The sequence below is a fragment of the Stegostoma tigrinum genome, chromosome 22, assembly GCF_030684315.1.
Source record: "Stegostoma tigrinum isolate sSteTig4 chromosome 22, sSteTig4.hap1, whole genome shotgun sequence".
NCBI classification, from domain to species: Eukaryota; Metazoa; Chordata; class Chondrichthyes; order Orectolobiformes; family Stegostomatidae; genus Stegostoma; species Stegostoma tigrinum.
The window spans coordinates 36,791,514-36,815,118 of record NC_081375.1 but is presented as its reverse complement, the minus strand read 5'-3'; the positions used below and the strand labels follow the sequence as shown (position 1 = coordinate 36,815,118).

General features: G+C 41.9%; 1 protein-coding gene across 4 annotated transcripts in view; it reads right to left on the bottom strand.

Moving 5' to 3' along the window:
* The window catches only part of llgl2 (LLGL scribble cell polarity complex component 2), an 88,446-nt gene that overhangs the window by 62,617 nt on the left and 2,224 nt on the right, over positions 1–23,605 (bottom strand). For 2 of the 4 annotated variants that reach the window (XM_059653775.1, XM_048555460.2), the window contains exons 1-2: positions 22,858–22,990; positions 12,962–13,021 (exon numbers count right to left, since the gene is read on the bottom strand). The gene's annotated coding sequence lies outside the window, so the exon portion shown is untranslated. Of the gene's footprint in view, positions 1–12,961; positions 13,022–22,857; positions 22,991–23,605 lie in introns of those variants that run through there. The other 2 variants (XM_048555461.2, XM_048555463.2) reach the window with 2 other exon arrangements.

Here is a 23,605-nt window from a genome sequence, read left to right as displayed (position 1 = left end):
GGAGATTATTACTGACTAATAACAGTCAATGCCTATTGGCAGGCTAGGTGATAACAAAGACAATAAAGGTGTCGAGCTGGATGAAGACAGCAGGCCAAGCAGCAGAGGAGCAGGAAAATCTGCGGTTTCGGGTCTGGATTCTTCAGAAAATGAAGGAGGGTCCAGGCCTGAAACGTCAGCTTTCCTGCTCGTCCGATTCTGCTTGGCCTGCTGTCTTCATCCAGTTCTGCACCTTGTTATCTCAGATTCTCCAGCATCGGCAGTTCCTACCATCTATTTGGTAACAAAGCCTGATGTGTGGGGTAGGGGTCTGGAACATGGGAGAGTTTAGGCACAAATTATTGAGCTCAACACTGAGTCCGAGGGCTGCAGGGTCACCAAGCAGAAAGTGAGATATTGTTCTTCCAGCTTGTGTTGAGCTTCGCTAGATCACTGCAGCAAGCCAGAGGCAGACAGGTTGGCTAGTGAACAGGATGGTGCGTTGAAGCAGCAGGCAATGGGTAGTTCAGGGTCTTTATTTTTTTTAAAAAAATGACCAGAAAGTAAATGTTCTACTAGGCAGTCACCCAGTCTACACTTGGTTCCCCCAATGTAGAAGGGGCCACATTGTGAGCAGTGAATGCATTAGACAAGATTCCAGGAAGGGCAAGTGACATGCTGCTTCACCTGGAAGGTCATGTTCAGGCCCTTGGATACTGAGAAGGGAGGAGGTAAATGGGCAGGTGTTACACTTTCACTGGCTACAGGGGAATGAAGCAGGTGTGGACCAGGGTATCATGGAGGGAACAGTCCCTGTGGAAGGTGGACAGATGGAGGGGAGGGGGATGTGTATCTGGTGGTGGCAAAATGCCAGAGGTGGCAGAAATTGCATTGGATGATCTTCTGGATGTGGACACGCACGTTGGTGGGATGGTGGCTAAGATCAAGGGGAACCCTATCACTGTTGCAGGAGGGAAGAGAAAGGGTGAAGGCAGATATGTGGGAGACAGGTCCAATCCACCTTGGAGGGCACTGTCAATGACAAAGCTGGGGAATCCTTGGTTGAGGAAGGTGGTGGACATTTCGGAGGCTCCCTTGTTGAAGGTGGCCTCATCTGAACATATGCAACAGAGACAGAGGAACTGAGAGAATGGGATGGAGTCTTTACAGCAAGTGGGTGTGAGGATGTCTAGTCCAAAGAGCTGTGGAAGTCAGTGGGTTTGTAGTGGATATAGGGTCTCAAATAACCTTTACACAACAGTACCACAGACGCAGCCAATTTAAAATAAAAACTAAGAAGTGGTGAAGAAACTCAGAAGGTCAGGTTGCATCTGTGCGAAAAGAAATAATTTGACTCAACAATGACACATTCTCAAGCACTTTTAACATTGATCTGCATAAGATTGTCTGTGAACTATGTTCTCCAGTGTAGCCATCTCCAGAACAGAACCCTCCGTTCTCTTGACTCCTTCACAAGTTAATTATTAACAAGTGCACATGACTCATTCAGCCTGGTCAATTCCTACTTCTGGAATGATAGTTAGGGAATCTTTACCTATTATGCTCTAGCTGCCTCAAGAAGCTTATGCTGCCAAAAGGATTCCAGAAATGATAAAGCTTCTGTTCCAAACCTCAACTTCCCTCACCTTTAAGAGTTGAAAAGGGAGCAAACTGAAAATTTTTCAACAGTAATGGAAGACAGACAGGAAAAGTAGATCCACTCGTTTGCAAGTTCTAAAATCAAACTAACTTCAGTAAGTCACAGTATGAAAACTTACTGAACTGAATCATTTTAGGGACAGGTCAAGAGTTTCAACAGGAGAGGGCTCAGTAAATGGAACAAAAGAAGAAGCCCAGATGGATTTGTAGTATAAAAAAATTGGTCAGCTGTAGGCACAAGTCAATACAAGGAATAGAGGATAATGGAGAGAGACAGACCCAGTTCAAAGTGCAGCCAGACAGGCAGGAATATTCCTTTGTTTACAAAAAGGTATACAAGAAAGATAGGGAAGACAAACAGATGGAAGGGACATAATTAAAATCAAACTATGGTTACAGAGGGAGATAACGCCATTGACAATGCAAAAATGTGTTTAGAATCCCAGCATAACACCATAGTTATTATGGACTGTATAGGTCACCTAAAAGCAAAACCAATAGGAGAACATTTGCAGGAAAGTGACAGAAGAATACAAAACTGGAATAATATTAAGGGTCGAACATAAACATCCAATATAAACTAGATTAGCACAAGAGTAACAGGAAAGAAATTCCCCAAAGTGTGATCAGTGCATATTTTAGAATTTTAAGAAGTCATTCATGGGACTTGAACATCACTGGCAGATGCAGGGGCCATTGCCCATCCCCCACTATCCTAAATGTAGTGATAAGCCAGTTACTTGAACCACTGCGACCTCCATTGCAGAATGCAGTTTTTTTTGTCCACTCTAGGAACAATACCTGGAACAATACCTGTGAATGTTTGCGGTTATACTAAGTCCCAAACTATGCATCACTAAATAGGTTGCCAGTCATCAAGTGACAATCCTTGCCAATTTCAGTAAATGGATTAAGATGTGACAAAAAAGAAGTTGCTGGAAAAGCTCAGCAGGTCTGGCAGCATCTGGAGACAAATCTGAGCTAACATTTCAGGTCTGATGATCCTTCCTCAGGATTGTAATATTAACAAACAGCAGCAAATCCCATAAACACCAATCTGATAACCAAATAAGTGGTTTTGATATTGATGAAGGGATAAGAGCAGGCCAGCAAACTTGAACAAATCCCAGGTTTTTCTTTTTAAAAATGGTTACAGTCACACAAGCAGCCAGGTGCTATCATTAAAAGACAGCATTTTCCATCAACAGCACTCCTACAATGCACAAATTGAATCTGAAATTTATGCCCAAATTCTAGACTGGGGCTTGACCCTCAAAACATATAGAGTATACTATCTGCCAAGACTAGGTAGATAGATTTGCAGCTCAAAAATCTTAAATTGCTCTAGCAATTAGCAGCTGAAGTTGCAAATTCCTCAATCAAAAAGCTGTATTTCTCAACTTCACTCCCAAATGCTACAATGCTAAATTTCACACTGCTTGATCCAATCTTAAACTCATCTAAAAAAGTTAATAAGTTACTTCAACGTACCATTACTCGAATTTTTATCTTAATAACTACTAAAACTTGCAACTTATTGAACCAATCCTTAAATCTTCAAATGTTACCAAATGCCACACAGCCATGTTTAATCTCTTCATAAACTGGAACCCTTGGCATTTAGCTGCTTTTGTAAAGAGCCAACATTGTGTTCCCTCCAAAGTCACTATGCCCTTTGAGGTGTGGTGTTCAGAACTGTTCACTGGTATGGTGTAACCAAGGTTTTGTCTAACTGAAACATAACTTACATCCTTGTATTCTATTCTTCTAGATATGGGGGTGGATTTACATGACATTTTATATGGTTTATAATATTTCAATGATTATTACACCTATCTCAAGGCTCTTTGGTGAAACTCAAGAAAAAGTGGAGGTCTCGAGTACCCTATGCTATCATTTTTAGCTCCAAAAAAAAATGGATGACATCACACTGGCTGACCTAAAAATCTATTTGCCAGTTTTGTTCATTCACTTGAACATTGCTGTAATAGCGTCATCTGCATCTAGGTACGGCCTTCTTACTACAAAAGTTATTCATGAAACACTGAACAGTTGAAGCCCACAGATACTTGGCCACCATGAGTCACTCCTACCAATTAATATAATACCTACTTTCCCACTGCTGAATCAATTTTCTAACCAGGCCAATTTGCCTTTAACTTCAAGCTCACTCTTCACCCAATAGTATTGACAAACGTGACGAAATTCTTTCTGCAAGTCCATATAAACAACATTAAGACATTCTCGTGCTCATTAACTTAGTTCTCTTCAAATAATTTAGATATATAAGTACATAATATATAGTTTCTAAATCCACTGAGCTTGAAATCTGCCTCTGAATTGTGGAAAATTTTCAGTTATCCATCTTGCAGATTAAGAATTACCCAACATGAGATATTAGGCAAATAATGAGAACAAATATAAGCAAGACACAGTGGCCATGGGAAATCTGATACAAAAGGCTGAAGCAGAGCAGATCTGGCTGCATCTGTGGAAAGAATTAACATTGAGGCCTGCATGATTCTTCTTTAGAAGAGATATTAGGTAAATAATTCACTGGTTTCCCCTTATTACTTGGCTTAGAGAGTGAGGTGATATCCAATTTATTAGACTAAAGGAATGCTTGCCAAAATGACAGTATTTTGGAAGATTATATGTAGGACAGCTATGATGTTATCACTTCTTTCAATCCCTGGAAGAGAGATCATCTGGGTCATGTGATGTCAGTCTCCAGATCAAGGGTCAATCATAGCTCATTTGGTGACATTCTCATCTCAGAAGGTGAAGCTTGTGGACTCACTCTCGGACACAAGCGTGAAAATCTAGTTATATTTGTGCTGTTAGATACTGTGCCTTTCCAGATGAGCCAGTCAGAAACTGAGCTCTCTCAGATTATAAAATGCTCAAGAGATCTTAAGGCATAAGGGGTGTATTTTCCTTGGTTCCTTGTGGGCAATATGTGGCCTCATTATTGGCCAGATAAATAACTATTGCTGTGCTATATGGGAGCCTGTCAGCTGCTGTGTTGTGAAATTTCAATCACTGCGCTTCAAAAAGTAATTCATTGGCTGAAGGGGTTTTGATAGCTAGTGCTCTAGAAATGGATGTCAGTCTTTTAATGTCATGAAATTCTCCGTTGATAATCGACACAGATTCTTTTCATGACTAGCATACTGATTTACTACTTTCCCTGAATAATTAGACTGTGTTAAGTACATCCACCATTAAAGTTTTATCACTGATAACATCACCTTTCAGTTTACTAGGTCTACCTTGTTAATTACACCAATTTGCTCCTTTTTGTCGGTTTTTGGTGTTGATTTTAGATATCCTTGGGGAAGGTTAAGAAAGAAAAAAGGACTGTAGTTGCACTACTTGTGGTTTCTGAGTGTTGAAAATTTAGATTAGATGGTCCTCAAAACTGCTGAACCAAGCTTCAAGTGCTTGTCACCACTTGGGCTGGTCACCTACAGTGTTTAAGGGAAGTGGGTTGCAATCAATAAGTTTAAAATATCTTTAAAGAAAAAAACTGATATGGTTTGAACACGTAAACATTTGCCCTGGGACATTTATTCAGAGATGAGAATCCGCTTGTGAATTTGGTCACTTATACAGGAGATAAGTCCTGCCCAAAAGATAATTCTCCACTATCTTGACTCTTGAATTCTGCACAAGTTAAGGGCTTGTAGAAGCAAGGATTCTAATCCTTAGATCACAATGATCGGAACAGTGGCCTGGTAGAGTTTGATTTTAGCTGTATGTCATGCTACTTACAGACAGAATCACCAAGCAGGCCACAGGCAGAACTTCCTTCCCAGATATTGACCAACAGAGATGATATCACTAGATTTTTCCAGTGGATGCCATAACTAATACATCAAATCTTCTCTAGCACATGTTTTTGCCTGGTACTGGGGAAAACCACCTCAGTCTTGAAGACACTGATTTGCAGGGCAAAGTTTTCAATAACACACAATTTGTTAGTCCAGTCTGGATGTGGATAGATTGAGTGTACAACTCCTTGTAAACAAAAGGTCTTGGATTACTGCCTCTGATTTTTGATAGAGACATGTAATCCGGAGAGAATGAACAGGTCCCCACTTTGAACAGAATGATTGTTGACAACAATGTGGTTGGTTTTTTCCAGCATTTCCATAAATCAGGTGAAGCATTGTGTAGGCAAACATGTCCATACTGTATGCAGCTTGAAGTTTGTTGGTGGGCTCTTGTGGTACCCCTATCTCTGAAACAGTACAGAAGTCCTAACTGCTCCAGGAGGTGTGTAATCACATGACATAACATAGCAATTAGAAAATATCACTGCTGCTCATTGCCATAAAGACATCTGATATTTCAGAGGCACATCAACATGCAGTCATGATAGTACTTCAAATCTGCTTGGACATCCAAGCCTAGAGACTAGGAAACATAAAACAAGTAATCAAAACCTTGAATTCATTCCAAGAACAGCAGAAATCCATCTTAGTGCTGCTCTCAACTTCCCTATGCAGTTATCTCGTTGCAAACACTATTTTCTGTTCCCCAGTTAGCTGTAAAACTGCAGTTTCCAGAAGGACACCAACCTCAGTCACTGGTAGGCATGTTAATTGGAGTACCTTTCTTGTGATCAATAGGAAAACAACTCCTCAATTCTTGATTGCAATATGTAAAATGCAAGTTTTAAAAAAGCAGCCTCATTCTCCCAAATAAACATAAAGAAAACAGAACTTCTACAGTAACTCACTGAGAATCAGCAATACACTGTCATGCTGTTGTTCTACATGGCTTTAGAGAGTTAAGTGTTAACTGAACTCAAAATACAAAACACTTTTTATTCAAACTCAGATCATGTCTGGGCAAACCTATTCAGTTCACACACAAATTAATTACGCAACAAGAGTAGTACAGTCTGGAAGTCAAACTCTACTATCTATGCTCTAACTCCCTTTTGATTACACTGTACTTCAAAAAAAAGTCTGTGGGAAGATGAACCTATCCTGCTGCTTAAATTTGTGGGCTGGAAACTGAAATAATTGTAAATTATATCCAGAGTCACAGCAGCAGTCAGGATATCCCAGCATACAACTATTACTTTTAAAAAAATTCATTCATAGGACGTGGATATTGCTGGCTAGGCTAGCATTTATTGCTCATCCCTAACTGCTGAAGAGTTAAACCACATGCTGTGTGTCTGGAGTCACACATGGGCGAGACCAGCTAAGAATGGCTGATTCCATTCTGAAAAGGACATTAGTAAATCGGAGCTGTTTCCCCAGCCCCGACCAAATAGATTTTTACAGAATTCAAATATTAATTTGGATTCAGATGTGAACCTGATTCCCCAGAACATCAGCCAAGAGTCTGGATTATTAGTCTAGCAATAGTACTTTCAAGGTCATCACCTCCGCTCCAGTGACTATGGGCTGGGATTCCAACAATCAGCCAGTCTACCAGGAGAGGGCAAGTACGCATGCAGCAGCTGCCCACGCTGGCAGAAACAGGGCTCTGTTTCTGCCCCCCCCCCCCCCCCCGCCAAATTCAAAAATAAACTTTGTTCACGATTCCTGTTAGTACGGGCAGATCTTGTTTCACTCCACAGCTCTTTTCCTAGAAGTTTAGGAGAGCTGGCATTCCTAGTGATAGGCACATTGTCAGGCTAGATCAACAAAAGGTAGCACACACATACTGGAGGCCAACAGCCACTAGGATTCTCGCAAGTTCTCAAGAACTGATCTGTCAGTTTACAAGCAATAAACCAGTTTAATTGAGGGTGGAGTACAACAGCACAGCAATCAACTTATACACAGCAAGGTCCTGCAAACAGTGCTTTTCATTGTTCAAGTGTGGGCATCACTGGCTGGGCCCTCATTGACGGTACATCCCTAAATCATGCAGAGGGCAATTCAGAGTTAATCACATTATGGGTCAAGAGTCACACCTCAGTCAGGTCAGGCGAGATGACAGATTTTCTTCCCTTAAAGAGGGCACTGACGTACCAAATGGATTTTTAATGACATGTCACCACCTGGCTAACTTGATCATTGAGTTAGAATGTTGACAGTTGCCATGGGGGGGGGGGGGGGGGGATTTAAACCCCTAATATTGGCCTCAGGTTCTAGGTATTCATCCAGTGATTTAGAGGGTGGTGGGAATCTGGAACTTAGTGCCTGCAAAGGTGGTACAGACAGGATCCTTCATAACATAGGGCAGCACAGTGGCTCAGTGGTTAGCACTGCAGCCTCACAGCAACAGGGACCCACGTTCGATTCCAGCCTCGGGCGACTCTGTGCGGAGTCTGCAAATCCTCCCTGTGTCTCCGTGGGTTTCCTCCAGGTGCTCCAGTTTCCTCCCACAGTCCAAAGACATGCAGGCTAGGTGGATTGGCCATGCTAAATTGCCCGTAGTGTTCAGGGGTGTGTGGCTTATGGCGGGGAGGGGGGGGAATGTCAGAGAAAGAAAGAGAGATGGGGTGCTTCAAGGGGCGGTGTGGACTAGTTGGGCCAAAAAGGGCCTGCTTCCACACTGTAGGGAATCTAATCATTTAAGAACTCAAAGACGTGGACTTGCAATTCCAAAGTATTAAAAAATGGGATTAAAATAGTTAGGTACTTGTTTTCGACTTACAGACTTGGTGGGTGAAAGAGCAAATTGTGTTGTAGACCCTTGTGATCAAGAAGTGATCACTAGTCATTGCCTTCTTATTGTAAAAGGTACGCCTTTTCCCATGAACCTACCCAATTAGCAAGTTAGACAGCCATAGATTCAAGTTTGCCAATAACATCAACATTGGTATGCTGTTATGGAGATAGGAGTGTAAAATAATGAAGTTGATAGATTAATTACAGCAAAACTGTGGGGCATGGATTTTAATACAGTCAAGTGAGGTTGCCCATTTTGAACCAAGATGTCTTATTTACATTAAACTTCCACTGTTCGAACTCTTCTCAAAGAGAATTACCGATGCACAGAAGCAGAATTGGTAAAGCACAGACAGCAGCTAGTGTGTTGGCACTGGCTCTCCAGACAAGCACAGCCTTTCATTCTCATCCTTTCCTTTATTAATCCTGCATGTTCTTCCTTATTGGATAACAAGTCAATTCATTTGCGATTGTTTTACTTGGAGTCATCCCTTCATCATACTATCAATGCAGCACATTCTATACCTCAGACTTTTGTTCAGCAAAAGCTGGTGTCTTTAGTCAACTACTTAAAATCCATGCACTATTGATCCTTTTACGATGGGAAAAGGATTTCTCCCCACATATCCTATCCAGCCAGCATCACATTTGATTGCTTGACTGAAACACGTTACAGCTTTTCTTCTCCCCGGAAAGCAGTCCCAACATCGCCAATCTATCTTCACAATGGAAGCTCATCATCCCTGGCATCATTCAAATCTCTTCTGCACTCTGCGCCTTGGAATCTTTCCTGAAGTGAAACACCCAGAACTCAAGGCACCACTTCAGCGGATGCAAAGTGGGTGTCTTGGACAAATATAATAAACTTCCCTGCTCTCATACTCTGTGTCTTTTAACAAAACAGAGGATAGCACTTGATAAAGCACACTCTCTCCTTCACACAGTTCAACATTTCTAAATTTGAATCGTCTACAAAGCTTTGTTATTGTGCCAAATACACCAAGATTTCAGTCAGGAAGAACAAGGGTCCCAACTTGCAGTCTTGCAGAGCTCCACGACAAATCTACCCGCCCAAAAACCATCCATTAGCCACTATTTTCAAATTGTTTTGCGTTGAAAGGTCACTAGGCTTTAAACATTAAACTCTACTTGCTGTCCACGGGTGCTTCCAGACCTGAGTTTCTCTACTAATTTCTGCTTTGTTTCATATTTTCATAAACCCAAGAAATGCAGATTATTTTCAATTTCTGGTCATTCAGCTAATTTCACATCCATGTGATCTTGGTCTCTTTTGTTGCTCAAGTTCTAATATCACTTGCAAACTTGTGGGAAGGCATCCCTTGAATGTTCGTGTGCAATACATCAACACTTGCCTTCTCAAAAAAAAGAAAAACCCCAAACAATTCTCTCAACTGGAGACTGGTTTTCCCTAACTTGTATTTGTCTAGGAGACGATGATGATTTCTTTCCCTACATCAGTGGTATAAGTTTCCCCAGCATCCAAGTTAAATTGGCTGGCCGGACCCTTTTGCTTTGAAAAGGGTGTAAGGTTTGCAGCTTTCTAGTCCTTTAGCACCACCTGAAGTAACTCCAGAAGTTGGTACCCCACTCTTTATTTACACAGAGTCTTGAACACTAATCCAGCTTCCTCAGGAGATAGCTAAGTGAAGAGAACTTCACATTCCTGTTCATCTGTCAGCAAGGGATTTGGATTTGGACCTGGACCAGACTATCAATCCCATAGGGAACTCATTCCATCAAATCCACCTGGCTGGCCTCATTACAATCACTACACCATAACGGACTTCAAATTTATTGGTAACAGATCCCTTTTAACCACACAAATTGACTTTCTACCAGGTAGTTATTCTTCCCCTACACAGTGTCCTTGGTCTACTACCAATCAAGACCATAGCATGAATGATCATGATGCCTGAAATATTCATTTGACGCTTGACCTTTTTGGGGTCACTTCATTCTCCTAGACCAAGTCTAGAAGAAGTACCTTTTCTCCCCAGACAGGGAAAATATTGAAATTATTCTTGAAAGCATTCCAGGTACTGTTGCACTTTACACTGCTATAATTATCCAAATATGGGCTAGGAAAGTCCATTATAACTGCACCATGATCAATAATTTGTAATTTGCTCCCCCCCATCCTTCCCACCAGTTGATGGTCTACACAACATTAAGCAAGGAGGTTGTAATTTTTTTTTGTTCTTTAGCTCGAGCCAAATGGATTTCCTCCTTAACTGCTCTAGCGTATCCTCCCTCTCTGCGATACTGCAACACTGTGCTTCAAACCAATAATGTAACCTCATCACCTTTTCATACTTTTCCATCTTTCCTGAACCAATAACACCCAGTCCTTCCCTTCTTAGAGCCAAGCCAGGGTGAGACTTCACAACTTCTTACACTGACGTCACCTAAAAGAAAAAAAACTTTCTACCCTTGTGCTATTTTTAACATTGGTATTTTGTATCTTTTGGTGCTTCTGATATAACTATCTCCTGATCCCCACATGGCTGCTAACTAAGTTTAATCAGCACCCAACAACTGCAGAAATTGTATAAATAAACAATGCATCACCACTGATCTGGAATTCTTTGTTCATGAAGCAATCTGTTCTGCCACAGACCTGGCTCCAATTAAACTCCCCACAGGAACTATCACTCTCAATAGTCACAGTTGTGGGGAAAAAGATGAATTAAGGAGACTCCTTCAGTACCTGCCCAGAGTTCCTTACGATTACCTATTTCTTCGCTTCTTGTATATTCATACGCTGTGGGGATGACTACATCTATGAACATGCTATACTTGAAGCACTCAGCCTCGTGGTGTTGCAGTGGTGTCAACTGTTGCTCAAATACACAGAATTTCAGAATTATTTTAAAAAGTAGGAGGCAGCTATTTGGCCCATGTCTGCACAAGTTCTCTGAATGAGAATAGTGCTCAGTGCCAATCACCTGGCCTCCCGCTACACTTATGCATCAACTACATTTCCAAACAATGTATTCTAGATACAAGCCACTCCATTCACTCAAGTCATTAAATCTAAACCTGCACATTCAATCATTGTCAACAGGAGCAGTTCCTCAACATCTCTGTTTAGCGTCACAATGAATCTGAAAGCCTTTTGACATATCCTCTGAACATTGTCCTCTCCAAAAGCGAAACACCCCCATCTGTCCTCATAATTGAGGAAGCTTTAGAATTGCAAACCAATCCTAAAGCTCTTCCATACTCTCCACAATGCATTCACATTTTCCCTATAATGTACTACCCAGAATGCAACAGATTACTCCAGCTGAAGTTTAACAAGTGCCAGATATAGGTCTTACATAACTCTTGCTTTTAGTCCACATCCTTATTGTTTAAACCTAGAGCTCTCAAAGCGCTCATCAGATACTAAAAGTGACAGTTTTTGGAATAAGGATAGATGATCACAACAAATACACTGCACTTCATTGCCCATTTGATTTAACTAATCTACACAAACAGTTGCTCCCTTCTTTGCCATGAGTGGGAAGAGTTTGATTTTTGTCATAGGCATAAACTTGCAAAGTTGTAGGAGAGCGTCATTGGCAAACTTCATGTTGCCAGGACAAGCAGGCCCGAGTTACAGGGACAGGCTCTTCAGGTAATGACTTTATTCCTTGCAATGTAGGAGAATGAGGGGCGACCTTATTGAGATGTATAAAATCATGAGGGGCATAGATAGGATGAATATTCTGGTGTCTTTGTCCCCAGGATGGGGAATTGAACGCTAAATGGCATAGGTTTAAACTAAGAGGATGAAGATTTGAGGAGGACCCGAGGGGCAACTTCTTCACAGAGTGGTGCATATATGGAATGGGCTGTCAGAGAAAGTGGGTGAGTTAAGTACAATGGCAATATTTAAAAAAGGTACATGAATGGGAAGGGTTTACAGGTATATGAACCAAATGTGGGCAACTGGAACTAGCTGAGGGGGCACCACAGACCAGTTTGGACTGAAGGGTTAGTTTCCACACTGTATTAGCTCATGATTCTAGAAAAATACATTTCCAGGCAAAGCATGAATGAGAACGAGAATATTTCTGCCACTTTGTGATCATTGCTCATCTAAGATGAGCTTTCAATGATCCTAATCCTAACTAAAATTTTCCTTTAAGTGCCTGTAGACTACTTTATTCAATTAAATGATGGATGACACACGAAATGTAGGAAAGTTGGCTAAACTGGAAGCTCAGCAAAACAAGACCGTTAGTTTTATGATTTTCCAAAATTAAGTAGGCACCAAAAAGGATTTTCTTCTCCTCCCTCATTGAAGTTTTTCTTCAAAAAAAATGAAAGCTGCAAACAAAACAGAAGGCGCACAAGGGAGTGCCTCCATCACAATTTAAACTGCTTTGCAAGAAAAACTTTACACAAGGAAGAGATATATGATCCAGAGTCACTTGTTCCATCAGCCACACTCAACTACCACAGCCGTCAATTCTGCCTTCTCCCTTCGACTGCACTGCTGTTAATTTCACTTCACAAGATTCTAAACGCACATTAGACAACAGGAAAATTGCTCAATCTGCTATAGATTGCAGAGTGGAAAATTCCTAACATAGTAACACAAGTTACTCACCGAGAATGCAGCACAATGAAATGACTAGCCAGCTGGGAGTAGAATTAAATTACAGCAAAATACTCACTCTGACCCCAACCGTTCATCAGTATAGACAGTTAAATCAAGTCAATTTGCATCATGGTCACTGTAGATGAAAAACAAATAATCAATGATACAAAATGATTTGTTTTTCAGTGGTTCACAAATTTAAGTAGGCATTCAGACACTCCGTGCAGGACATGCATTTACTGAAGGGGAAATACGTCAATGTTTATCATGGACCAGCAGCACAGACAAAGGAGCAGCATTAGTTCATAAAGCAATCTTCAATTATACATGCAATGCCTATACTACTGGGCTTTATCTCCTAACACAAGTCAAAAATTTAAAACTTGAAGATGCTGCTGACAAAACAAAGATAAATTACATCAGGTGAAGGAAGAACTAATGAGTAAAAGCTGGAAGGGCTCCTCACCGAGAAATCTGTATCATCAATAGCTACAGATGAGGCAGGAGAAAACTAGAGGCTGGCTAATGTGGTGCCATTATTTAATAAAGACAGTAAGGAAAAGCCAGCGAACAACAGACTGGCGAGACCGAAGTCAGTGATGGGTAAGTTGTTGTGGGGTGGGAATTCAGAGAGACAGAATTTACGTGTATTTGGAAAGACAAGGATCGATAAGGAGAGTCAACATGACCGTGTGCATGGAAAATCTTGTCTTACTAACGAGTTTTTTTTTGGAAGAGATGAAGAGAAGATTTATGAAGGCAGACCAGCAGACATTGCCTATATGGATTTCAACAAGGCATTCGACAAGGTTCCACATGGCAGACAGGTTAGCAAACTTAGATCACGTAGACTATAGGGAGAACTAGCCAAATGGATACAAAACTAGCTCTGAGAATGGAGAAAGAACATGGTGGTGGAGGGTTGCTTTTTGGACTGGTGGCCTGTGACCAGTGGTGTGCCACAAGGATCATGCTGGGTCCACAGCTTTTCATCAACAATTTGGATGTGAACATAATTACAATTTCTCTTATGTTTGAAGGTGACACCAAAACTGGTGGTGTAGCGAACAACAAAGAAGATTACGTCTGAGTACAACAGAAACTTGATCGGATGGACATTAAATTTAAGCAAATGTGACATGTTGCATTTTGCAACAGGACACGACGTTCTGGATGTAAGTTTGCTCGCTGAGCTGGAAGGTTCATTTTCAGACATTGTTACCTAGAATGGTAACAGTGAGCCTCCAGTCAAGTGCTGGTGTTATGTCCCGCTTGCTATTCATCTGAATAGGTTTCCTTGGCCTGGTGATGTCATTTCCTGTTCTTTTTCTCAGAGGGTGGTAGATTAGCTCCAAACATGTTTGTTGATGGAGTTCCGGTTGGATTGCCATCCTTCTAGGAATTCTCGTGCGTGTCTCCGTTTGGCTTGTCCTAGGATGGATGTGTTGTCCCAATCAAAGTGGTGTCCTTCCTTATCTGTATGTAAGGATGAGTGATAGTGGGTCATGTCTTTTTGTGGCTAGTTGATGTTCATGCATCCTAGTGGCTAGCTTTCTGCCCGTTTGTCCAATGTAGTGTTTGTCAGAGTTCTTGCAAGGTATTTTGTAGATGACGTTTGTTTCGCTTGTTGTCTGTACAACAGCTAATGAACTTACAAGACCCTATGCAGGCAAAAAGCAAAACAAATGTCATCTACAAAATACCTTGCAAGAACCGTGACAAACACTACATTGGACAAACAGGCAGCAAGCTAGCCACCAGGATACATGAACATCAACTAGCCACAAAACGACATGACCCACTATCACTCGTATCCTTACGTACAGATGAGGAAGGACACCACTTTGATTGGGACAACACATCCATCCTAGGACAAGCCAAACGGAGACACGCACAAGAATTCCTAGAAGGATGGCATTCCAACCGGAACTCCATCAACAAACACATTGACTTGGAGCCAATCTACCATCCCCTGAGAAAAAGAACAGGAAATGACATCACCAGGCCAAGGAAACCTAAACAGATAAATAGAAAGCGGGACACAACACCAGCACTTCACCGGATGCTCACTGATGTTACCTAGAATGGTGACAAAATGTCTGAAAATGAACCTTCCAGCTCAGCGAGCAAACTCACATCCAGAACCTCAACCCAAGCTACAAATCTTCTCAAAACTCATGAGGTCAAGACCTACAGTTAATGGTAGGGCCCTGGGGAGTGTTGCCAAACAAAGGGACCAAGGGGTACAGGAACATGGAAGTTCTTTGAAGGTGGAGTCGCAGGTAGACAGAGTGGTGAAGAAGGCATTTCACATCCTTGCCGACACTGCCTATAGGAATTGGGAAGTCCTGTTGTGGCTGAGAGGGCATTGGTTTGGCCACTATTGGAATACTGTGTGCAATTCTAGTCTCCCTGTGACAGGGGGAATGTTGTTAAACTTCAAAAAGGGTTCAGAAAAGATTTACAAGGATGCTGCCAGGGTTGGAGGGTTTGAGCTATAGGGAGGGGCTGAATACTCAGACTATTTCCCCAGGAGCACAGAGGGTAAGGGCATTACCTTATATAGAGATTTAGAAAATCATTAGGGGCAAGGATAGGGTGAATAGCCGAGGTCTTTTTGCAAGGATAGGAGAGTCCAAACCTAGAGGGCATAGGTTTAATGTGAGGGGAAAGATTTAAAGAGGGAGCTGAGGGGAAAACATTTTCACCCAGACAGTATGTGTGAATGAAGTGAGCTGCCAGAGGAAGTGGTGGAGGGTGGTACAATTACAACATTTAAAAGACATCTGGATGGGTATAAGGATAGGAAGGGTTTAGAGGAATATGGGCCAAATGGGACTAAATAGTTTTAAGGATAGCTGGCTGACATGGACAAGTTGGACGAAAGGATCCGTTTCTGTGCTGTATAATTCTGTGACTACGCAACTCGAACTTCAAAGCAGAGCCAATCTTGTCCATCTATCTTCTCCTCCATTCACCTTCAATCCACCTCCCCCTCTCTCTCCCTATTTGTTTCAGAACCCTCTCCCCATTCCCCATTTTGATGAAGGGTCTCGGCCTGAAACGTCAGCTTTTGTGCTCCCAAGATGCTGCTTGGCCTGCTGTGTTCATCCAGCTCCACACTTCGTTATCCCCAATCTTGTACTAAATGGATCAAACAATATAACCAACTTAATCCCCTGTTGGAAACCAAAATATATTTGGTATATTGAATCGAAAGATGGATTGTAAATGCCCATAGGGAGGCGATACAGGTGTGACTCCGTGCAATAGTTTGTCTCTGCAATGTGCAGGACTGCTATTTCAGTGTTTGAAATTCTGTCTTGGGTAATTTTTTTCTTTAAAAAATGCCCCACAGTTTGTACTGAACTGCCTGATATTTAAATACAATTTTACAAAGTAAGAAGTGTCAGGAGAAGCAATTTATTTGGGAATTCCAAGCTGCAATGCTCAGAAGAGCCCAGTGATTGTTTCTCAGAGTTCAAGCAGGTACTTTCCAAAGCTCAGGATACCAATAAGCCAGTCACAAATATCTTACTAACTAGGAACAATTCCGTACAGGCCCAAACATGTCTTGTGACAACAGCTTCAGCAGTCCCTGTCTGAATTACAAGGCTGTGCTTCCAGATGCATTAGTATCAAGAAGTGGGATGTCATGTTGAAGTTGTACAGGATGTTGGTGAGGCTATTTTTTTTGCAGTACTACACATAGTTTTGGTCACCTTGCTACAGAAAGGATATTAAATTCAGAAAAAAGTTTACTAGGATTTTGCCAGGAATGGAGGGTTTGAGTTATAAACATATGCTGGGACATCTTTCCCCTAGAGCCTAAGAGGTTGATGAGTGACCTTATAGAAATTTATAAAATCATGAGGGGCACAGACAAAGTGAATAGCAAGGGCCTTCTCCCTAGGGTGGAGATTCAAAACTAAAGGGCATAAATTTAGGATGAGCACAAAGATTTAAAGGGAACCTGGGGACAAATTTTTCCATACAGAGGGTGGTTCATATATGCAAATAACTGCTGATGAAGTGGTGCATGCGTGTACAGTTACAATATCTACAAAGACATTTGGAGAACTTCATGAATAGGAACGGCTTGGAGGGATGTGGGCCCAGTTTAGTTTGGGAACATGGTGAGCATGGCCTAGTTGAACCAAAGAGTCTGCTTCCAATGCTGTATGATTCTATGACTCTACATCCTCACAAAACCTTATACTGCACCCAATGTTAATTCAAATGAAGTAAATACCCATGTGAATTAATTAGGGAACTTGCAGCTTAAGGAAAACCTCTGGTGGAATATAGAAACATTTTATCATGTTGTTCACAAACTAAAATTTCCAGCAGTTTGGCTGATGGAAGCTCTTTGAATTGTACAATGCATGATAAAAGGTGACAAAAGGGAGTTAACTTAAAATAACTGGTTGGGAACAACTGAAAGTGAAGACAGATTATAACAGAAGCGCTTCCAAACTCAAAGTGGAGGAGTTGGTTAGGGGCACTTTTGCCTCTGTCACAAAATTGCAGGTGCAAGTCCTACTCCAAGACTTCACATTTAAAAAAAGTCAAGGTTGATGCTTCAGAAACACAGTAAAATCACATCATTCAAGGAGAGATATTTCCAACAAATATTACTAATGGCAAAACAAATGTGATTTTTAAAGATGCAATGGGACAGATTCTAGCTAACTAATTGTTTTTTTTTAAAATTACAGCATACACAGCAAGCTAAAAAAACTTATTCAGAATAGTACTTTTTATTAAATACAAATTATTCCAAGGAGAAACAGCTGAATTCTAGAGGTGAGGCACAATGATTCCCGTTAACATCAAGGCACTATTTGACCAAGCAAATCAAGAGCAAAATTGGAGTCAACAGGAATCGGAGCTAACTCTGCTAGCTGGAGTCATCCCAAGTACAAAAGATAGGTTGTGGCTATTGGACATGAACCATCACTATCTAAAGGATGTCAGTGCTGCAATTCCTCAGCATATTATTTTGCTTGGAAACTGTAGATACTTTTGAAAAATCAACCTGTTCAGAGATGTTACTTACACCTCTGGAGCAGATGTGACATCAACCTAAAGGCCTTCTAGCTCAGAGGTAGGGACATGAACACTGCACATGAGACCTGCAAAGTTCCTCAGTGTGGTGACCAAGGCTCAACCACCTTCAGATGCTTGATCAATTACCTTCTTGCCACCACAAACTCAGATATAGGGATTGTATGGGCCTGTAACTGCTCAAGTGAAACTAAAGAGTCATTAAGAAGGGAGGGCACAAATATGGGCACAGCAATTGAAAACAGGGCAGCAAAACTGGCTAAAGAGCAAAGTATGCTGGGAGCGCCTGCACCTAGACAGGCAGAAGAGACAATTCAGCCTAGAGACAAGTCCTTGCAAGTTTCAAGCACAGGAACCAGAAACAGATCAGCAAGTGTGAAAAGGCAATTCAGCCCTTCTTGACAAACAAACAACTGGATGCACAGGGCAGACGTGCTTTACTAAGACAAAAGACCAGTAATATATTCTGGGATGAAGCCACAATCCCAGGCTCAAAAGCAGATATCAGGGACCCTGTTAAGCAAGCCATCGAAAACCACTGGCAACATTTCACGGTGATAAAGCCAATAAATTTGATACCTCTGACTGGTTAAGTCCCTGGAAAACTGCAGAAGGTAGAGAGGACCAGGTAAGAACCTAGCCCAACAGGACTTAGGGTAAGCCCACTCTCCAACCAACCTACAGGTACGTTGGTATACAGCAGTGACCACACAGAGAATCATGTCATGAAGAAACAGGCTGAACATTTCAACAGGCTGACAGAAGTTGAGTATCTGGAATTTTCAGAATCCAATGAATTGGATAGTTAGAAATATAGAGTTCTTCTAACTGTAAAGTTGAAAACTGTAAAGTGCGTGACCTCGTTCACTGATTGCAGACTTGCGCAGTCTAGTCCTTTTCGGATACATGCTGAGATGCCTGGGTAAACTAACATCGCGTATGCTGGTTGAGGAGTCTACAGGGTCTTACAGACACCCTGTTCCAGACAGTCTATTACTGATGAGCGGGCAAAGTGCAGCACTATTCATGGCTCTTTGTTCAAAGGAGAGTTATCCATACACAAATGCAGCAAGGACTGGACAATGTCCAGGCTTGGGCTGAAAGAGAGATGTTGGTTGAGAAATATTGGGAGGATGTGGGAAAATAAAACCTCCAAATCCCCTACCGAACCCAATCACCAACCATCCACTTGTCACCACCATTCCACTGTCTTCCCCTTTATGTACAGCTCCCCCTACCCGGGCATCTGGTCCTGAAGAAAAGTAATACCCAAAACATTGACTTCTCCTCCAAAAGCTGCCTGGCTCGCTGTGTTTATCCTCCTTCCTGCTTGTCTACCTTGGAATCCAGCATTTGCTGTTTTTTTGTCTCTAACCAAATATCCTCCAAATTACTAAAAAGAACTATGAAGATTACTGTAAGCAAAATGTAAAGGCACACAGGAAAAAAATAGAGATTCTACTGTCCCTTCAGCAATATACGTAGATCACAAAAAGATAAAACTGTTGATTCCCTGACTGTTAAAGAAACACGAACTGATATCAATCTGATAGTACTCTATTTGTTCGAAATTCAAGATAACTTGGGGATTGTATTGTCTCTGCCATTTTTTAATAAAAATGCTTTTCAGGCAAGTTCTGCTGAAAGGTCATGGTCAGAAATGATACTGCCAGATCTGCTGAGCATTTCCAGCATTTATCATAATAGAAAAGGTGCTGTTCTTTTGAATGAATTTTGATTAGCACGGCATTCTTCTACACTCCTGACAAATACAACAGACACGATTGAAACATGATTTAGCAAGAAAGATTTTAACACATCTTTATGATTAGATTGTGCACACTAGCCCCAACTTTAGCAATAATGTTATCAGTATCAAAAACTCTCCTCCCTCCTGGGGCAAGTACAGAACGGCTGAACCACTTTCAATTCAAGTACATTCTTCCTCAAACATGGAGGCCAAAGCTGCACAAAGTATTCCAGATCTGGTGTCGCTACAGCCCTCCATAATCATAACAAGACATGTTTGATTCTTGTTGCAAAGGGAATTTGAGTACAAATACAAACAAGCTATTTGCCCCATTGCTTCCTCTATTATCAACATGCCAAATGTCTGACATGTCTTGTACTGCTGAATTTCTTTGAAAAGTAACCAACAGTCTTACACTTGTTGGAAGTATGTTTTAATATTTGAAAACAATTAGAATAATCTCATTACCCTACATTATACACCATAGAACATAGAACAGTACAGCACAGAACAGGCCCTTCAGCCCACAATGTTGTGCCAACCATTGATCCTCATGTATGCACCCTCAAATTTCTGTGACCATATACATGTCCAGCAGTCTCTTAAATGACCCCAATGACCTTGCTTCCACAACTGCTGCTGGCAACGCATTCCATGCTCTCAACTCTCTGCGTAAAGAACCTGCCTCTGACATCCCCTCTATACTTTCCACCAACCAGCTTAAAACTATGACCCCTCGTGCTAGCCGTTTCTGCCCTGGGAAATAGTCTCTGGCTATCAACTCTATCTATGCCTCTCATTATCTTGTATACCTCAATTAGGTCCCCTCTCCTCCTCCTTTTCTCCAATGAAAAGAGACCGAGCTCAGTCAACCTCTCTTCATAAGATAAGCCCTCCAGTCCAGGCAGCATCCTGGTAAACCTCCTCTGAACCCTCTCCAAAGCATCCACATCTTTCCTATAATAGGGCGCCCAGAACTGGACGCAGTATTCCAAGTGCGGTCTAACCAAAGTTTTATAGAGCTGCAACAAGATCTCACGACTCTTAAACTCAATCCCTCTGTTAATGAAAGCCAAAACACCATATGCTTTCTTAACAACCCTGTCCACTTGGGTGGCCATTTTAAGGGATCTATGTATCTGCACACCAAGATCCCTCTGTTCCTCCACGCGGCCAAGAATCCTATCCTTAATCCTGTACTCAGCTTTCAAATTCGACCTTCCAAAATGCATCACCTCGCATTTATCCAGGTTGAACTCCATCTGCCACCTCTCAGCCCATCTCTGCATCCTGTCAATGTCCCGCTGCAGCCTACAACAGCCCTCTACACTGTCAACGACACCTCCGACCTTTGTGTCGTCTGCAAACTTGCTGACCCATCCTTCAATCCCCTCGTCCAAGTCATTAATAAAAATTACAAACAGTAGAGGCCCAAGGACAGAGCCCTGTGGAACTCCACTCACCACTGACTTCCAGGCAGAATATTTTCCTTCTACTACCACTCGCTGTCTTCTGTTGGCCAGCCAATTCTGTATCCAAGCAGCTAAGTTCCCCTGTATCCCAATCCTCCTGACCTTCTGAATGAGCCTACCATGGGGAACCTTATCAAATGCCTTACTGAAGTCCATATACACCACATCCACAGCTCGACCCTCATCAACCTTTCTAGTCACATCCTCAAAAAACTCGATAAGGTTTGTAAGGCATGACCTACCCCTCACAAAGCCGTGTTGACTGTATTTGATCAAGCCATGCTCTTCCAGATGGTCATAAATCTTATCCCTCAGAATCCTTTCTAACACCTTGCAGAAGACAGACGTGAGACTTACCGGTCTATAATTGCCGGGGATTTCCCTATTTCCTTTCTTGAAGAGAGGAATTACATTTGCCTCTCTCCAGTCCTCAGGTACGACTCCAGTGGAGAGCGAGGATGCAAAGATCTTCGCAAGTGGCGAAGCAATTGCATTTCTCGCTTCCCAAAGCAGCCGAGGACAAATCTGATCCGGGCCTGGCGACTTGTCAATCTTGCCATCTTGTTGCTCCCTCACTTAACCTGGGTCATTTTGCAGGCATTGTGCACCCCATTTATCTTGTAACCAGGTTTGCTGATACATCAGTTCTCTGGTTTCTGTCTTCCTAATATTCAATAGGGAAAAAAACCCAATTTACTCATTCAGTACTGAATGTCAAAATTTGGAGAAATCAAGAAAAGGGATAGTGGTGAAATACAGCTAAGTATAGCATACATGAAAAGTCAATGCTGTATTTTCAAATGGCACAAAGGCAGCTTGTCGATAACAAAAAGGAAGGAACTACAGTTAGATAACGGGGAGGACACATGGGAGAAGAAATCACTTGAAGTTACAGGAGAGAAGCAAGAAAAACAAAATGCCATTTTAAGCACCTGTTATACCACAATTTGACAGCTAGAAACACAACTGTTAAGTACAGGTCACCTATCCTCCACCTCTCTCAGCTCAATAAAGAAGTTGGAGTAAAATTCTATGTTAACCCTTTCAAAAAGCTACAAAAGCAAAACAGGACAACAATTCTTCATTACAGTTACATATCCCAAGACCACTTTTAGCATAGCAGCAAGGGCAAAAACCTATTGATAGAATTCATTCATGGGGTTGTTAAAGAAAAGCACAAAGCTGGGACTACAATGATATCAACAACTTCCTAATTACTTTATTACAAAAAAGGACGGTTCACGTGCGCAGTGGTCCGTACGCAACAAGAGGCCCAGGTTCAAAACTCCCATCTACACCAGAGGCGTGTATCCACGTTTCTGGGCAAGTTGATTTAAAAATACGTTAAGCTCGTTATGTTATCCAGTTGATTGCTAACCTGGTTTGCAATCCATTACCCAAACAGTTAACCATTACCCAAGTGATTATCTATTATCAAGCTGATTAGTAAGCCAACACAAACATTCATACGGAGTTTGGCCTGATTAACGGCAACCAGGCCAGCTGCCATTTCCCGTCACTACAGTAAACCTAACTCAGTCCCCGGTCGTTGCTCTGTAACTGAGCCCCAGGACAGGCCTGCCGTCCGGCTCCGAGCTGCCGGGTTCCTCGCAGGGCTTGGGGGCAGAAATGTGGTTGGATCACGATAGGCGCACCAATCTTGCTGGGCCTTCCCAATCTTACCTGAGCTCCGGGTGGCACTAACTGCTTAGCTCTCCCCTCTCACAAGCCGAATCCCCGCCGTCAGGTGTGGCCGCCAGGTGAAACCTCTTAAAGGGCCCGCACCGCTTCTACAGCGCGCAGCCGCACACAGCAACAGCCAACCGCCCAGTTCCCATTGCAGTCACCTCTTAAAGGGGCAGCGCTAAGCTTATTCGAGGCAGCAAACATCAAAAAGCGAGTTTAGCTTCTTCAGCAAAAAGAGCAAGGGATGATCTCGAACAAGAATAATTAACTGATGGAAAGCCATCAGTTGGAAAGCCAACTTGGTTGGGGGAGGCGAGAATGAAACTGACCCAAGTTTTTCCTTGCCAACCTTTGATTTCAATTTAACTGATCAATATTATACCTTCATAGAAGAGATATACCCCCGTTATTGTGCCTGGACTATTTCCACACAGGTGAAAACCAAGCCAAACAAATTAAGAGCGGCCTTGATGATCGAGATAGAGATTGAGATGAAGGCGAAATAAATTATGGAGTAAAAGATGTAAATTAAATACAATGGAGCACCAGCTCAATGTACAATGTCCCATCTAAGAGAAGCAAAAAGAGAGTATGAAAAGAGATTGTCAGCTAACGTAAGGGAATCTTAAAGTCACTTATTGGCATTTATGAAGTTAAATGGGAGACGAAAGAAAGAGTTGCTTAAATATAGACCAAAAAGGGTTTTTATGCACAGACGAAGGGGCATAATTGAGGTATTAAATTA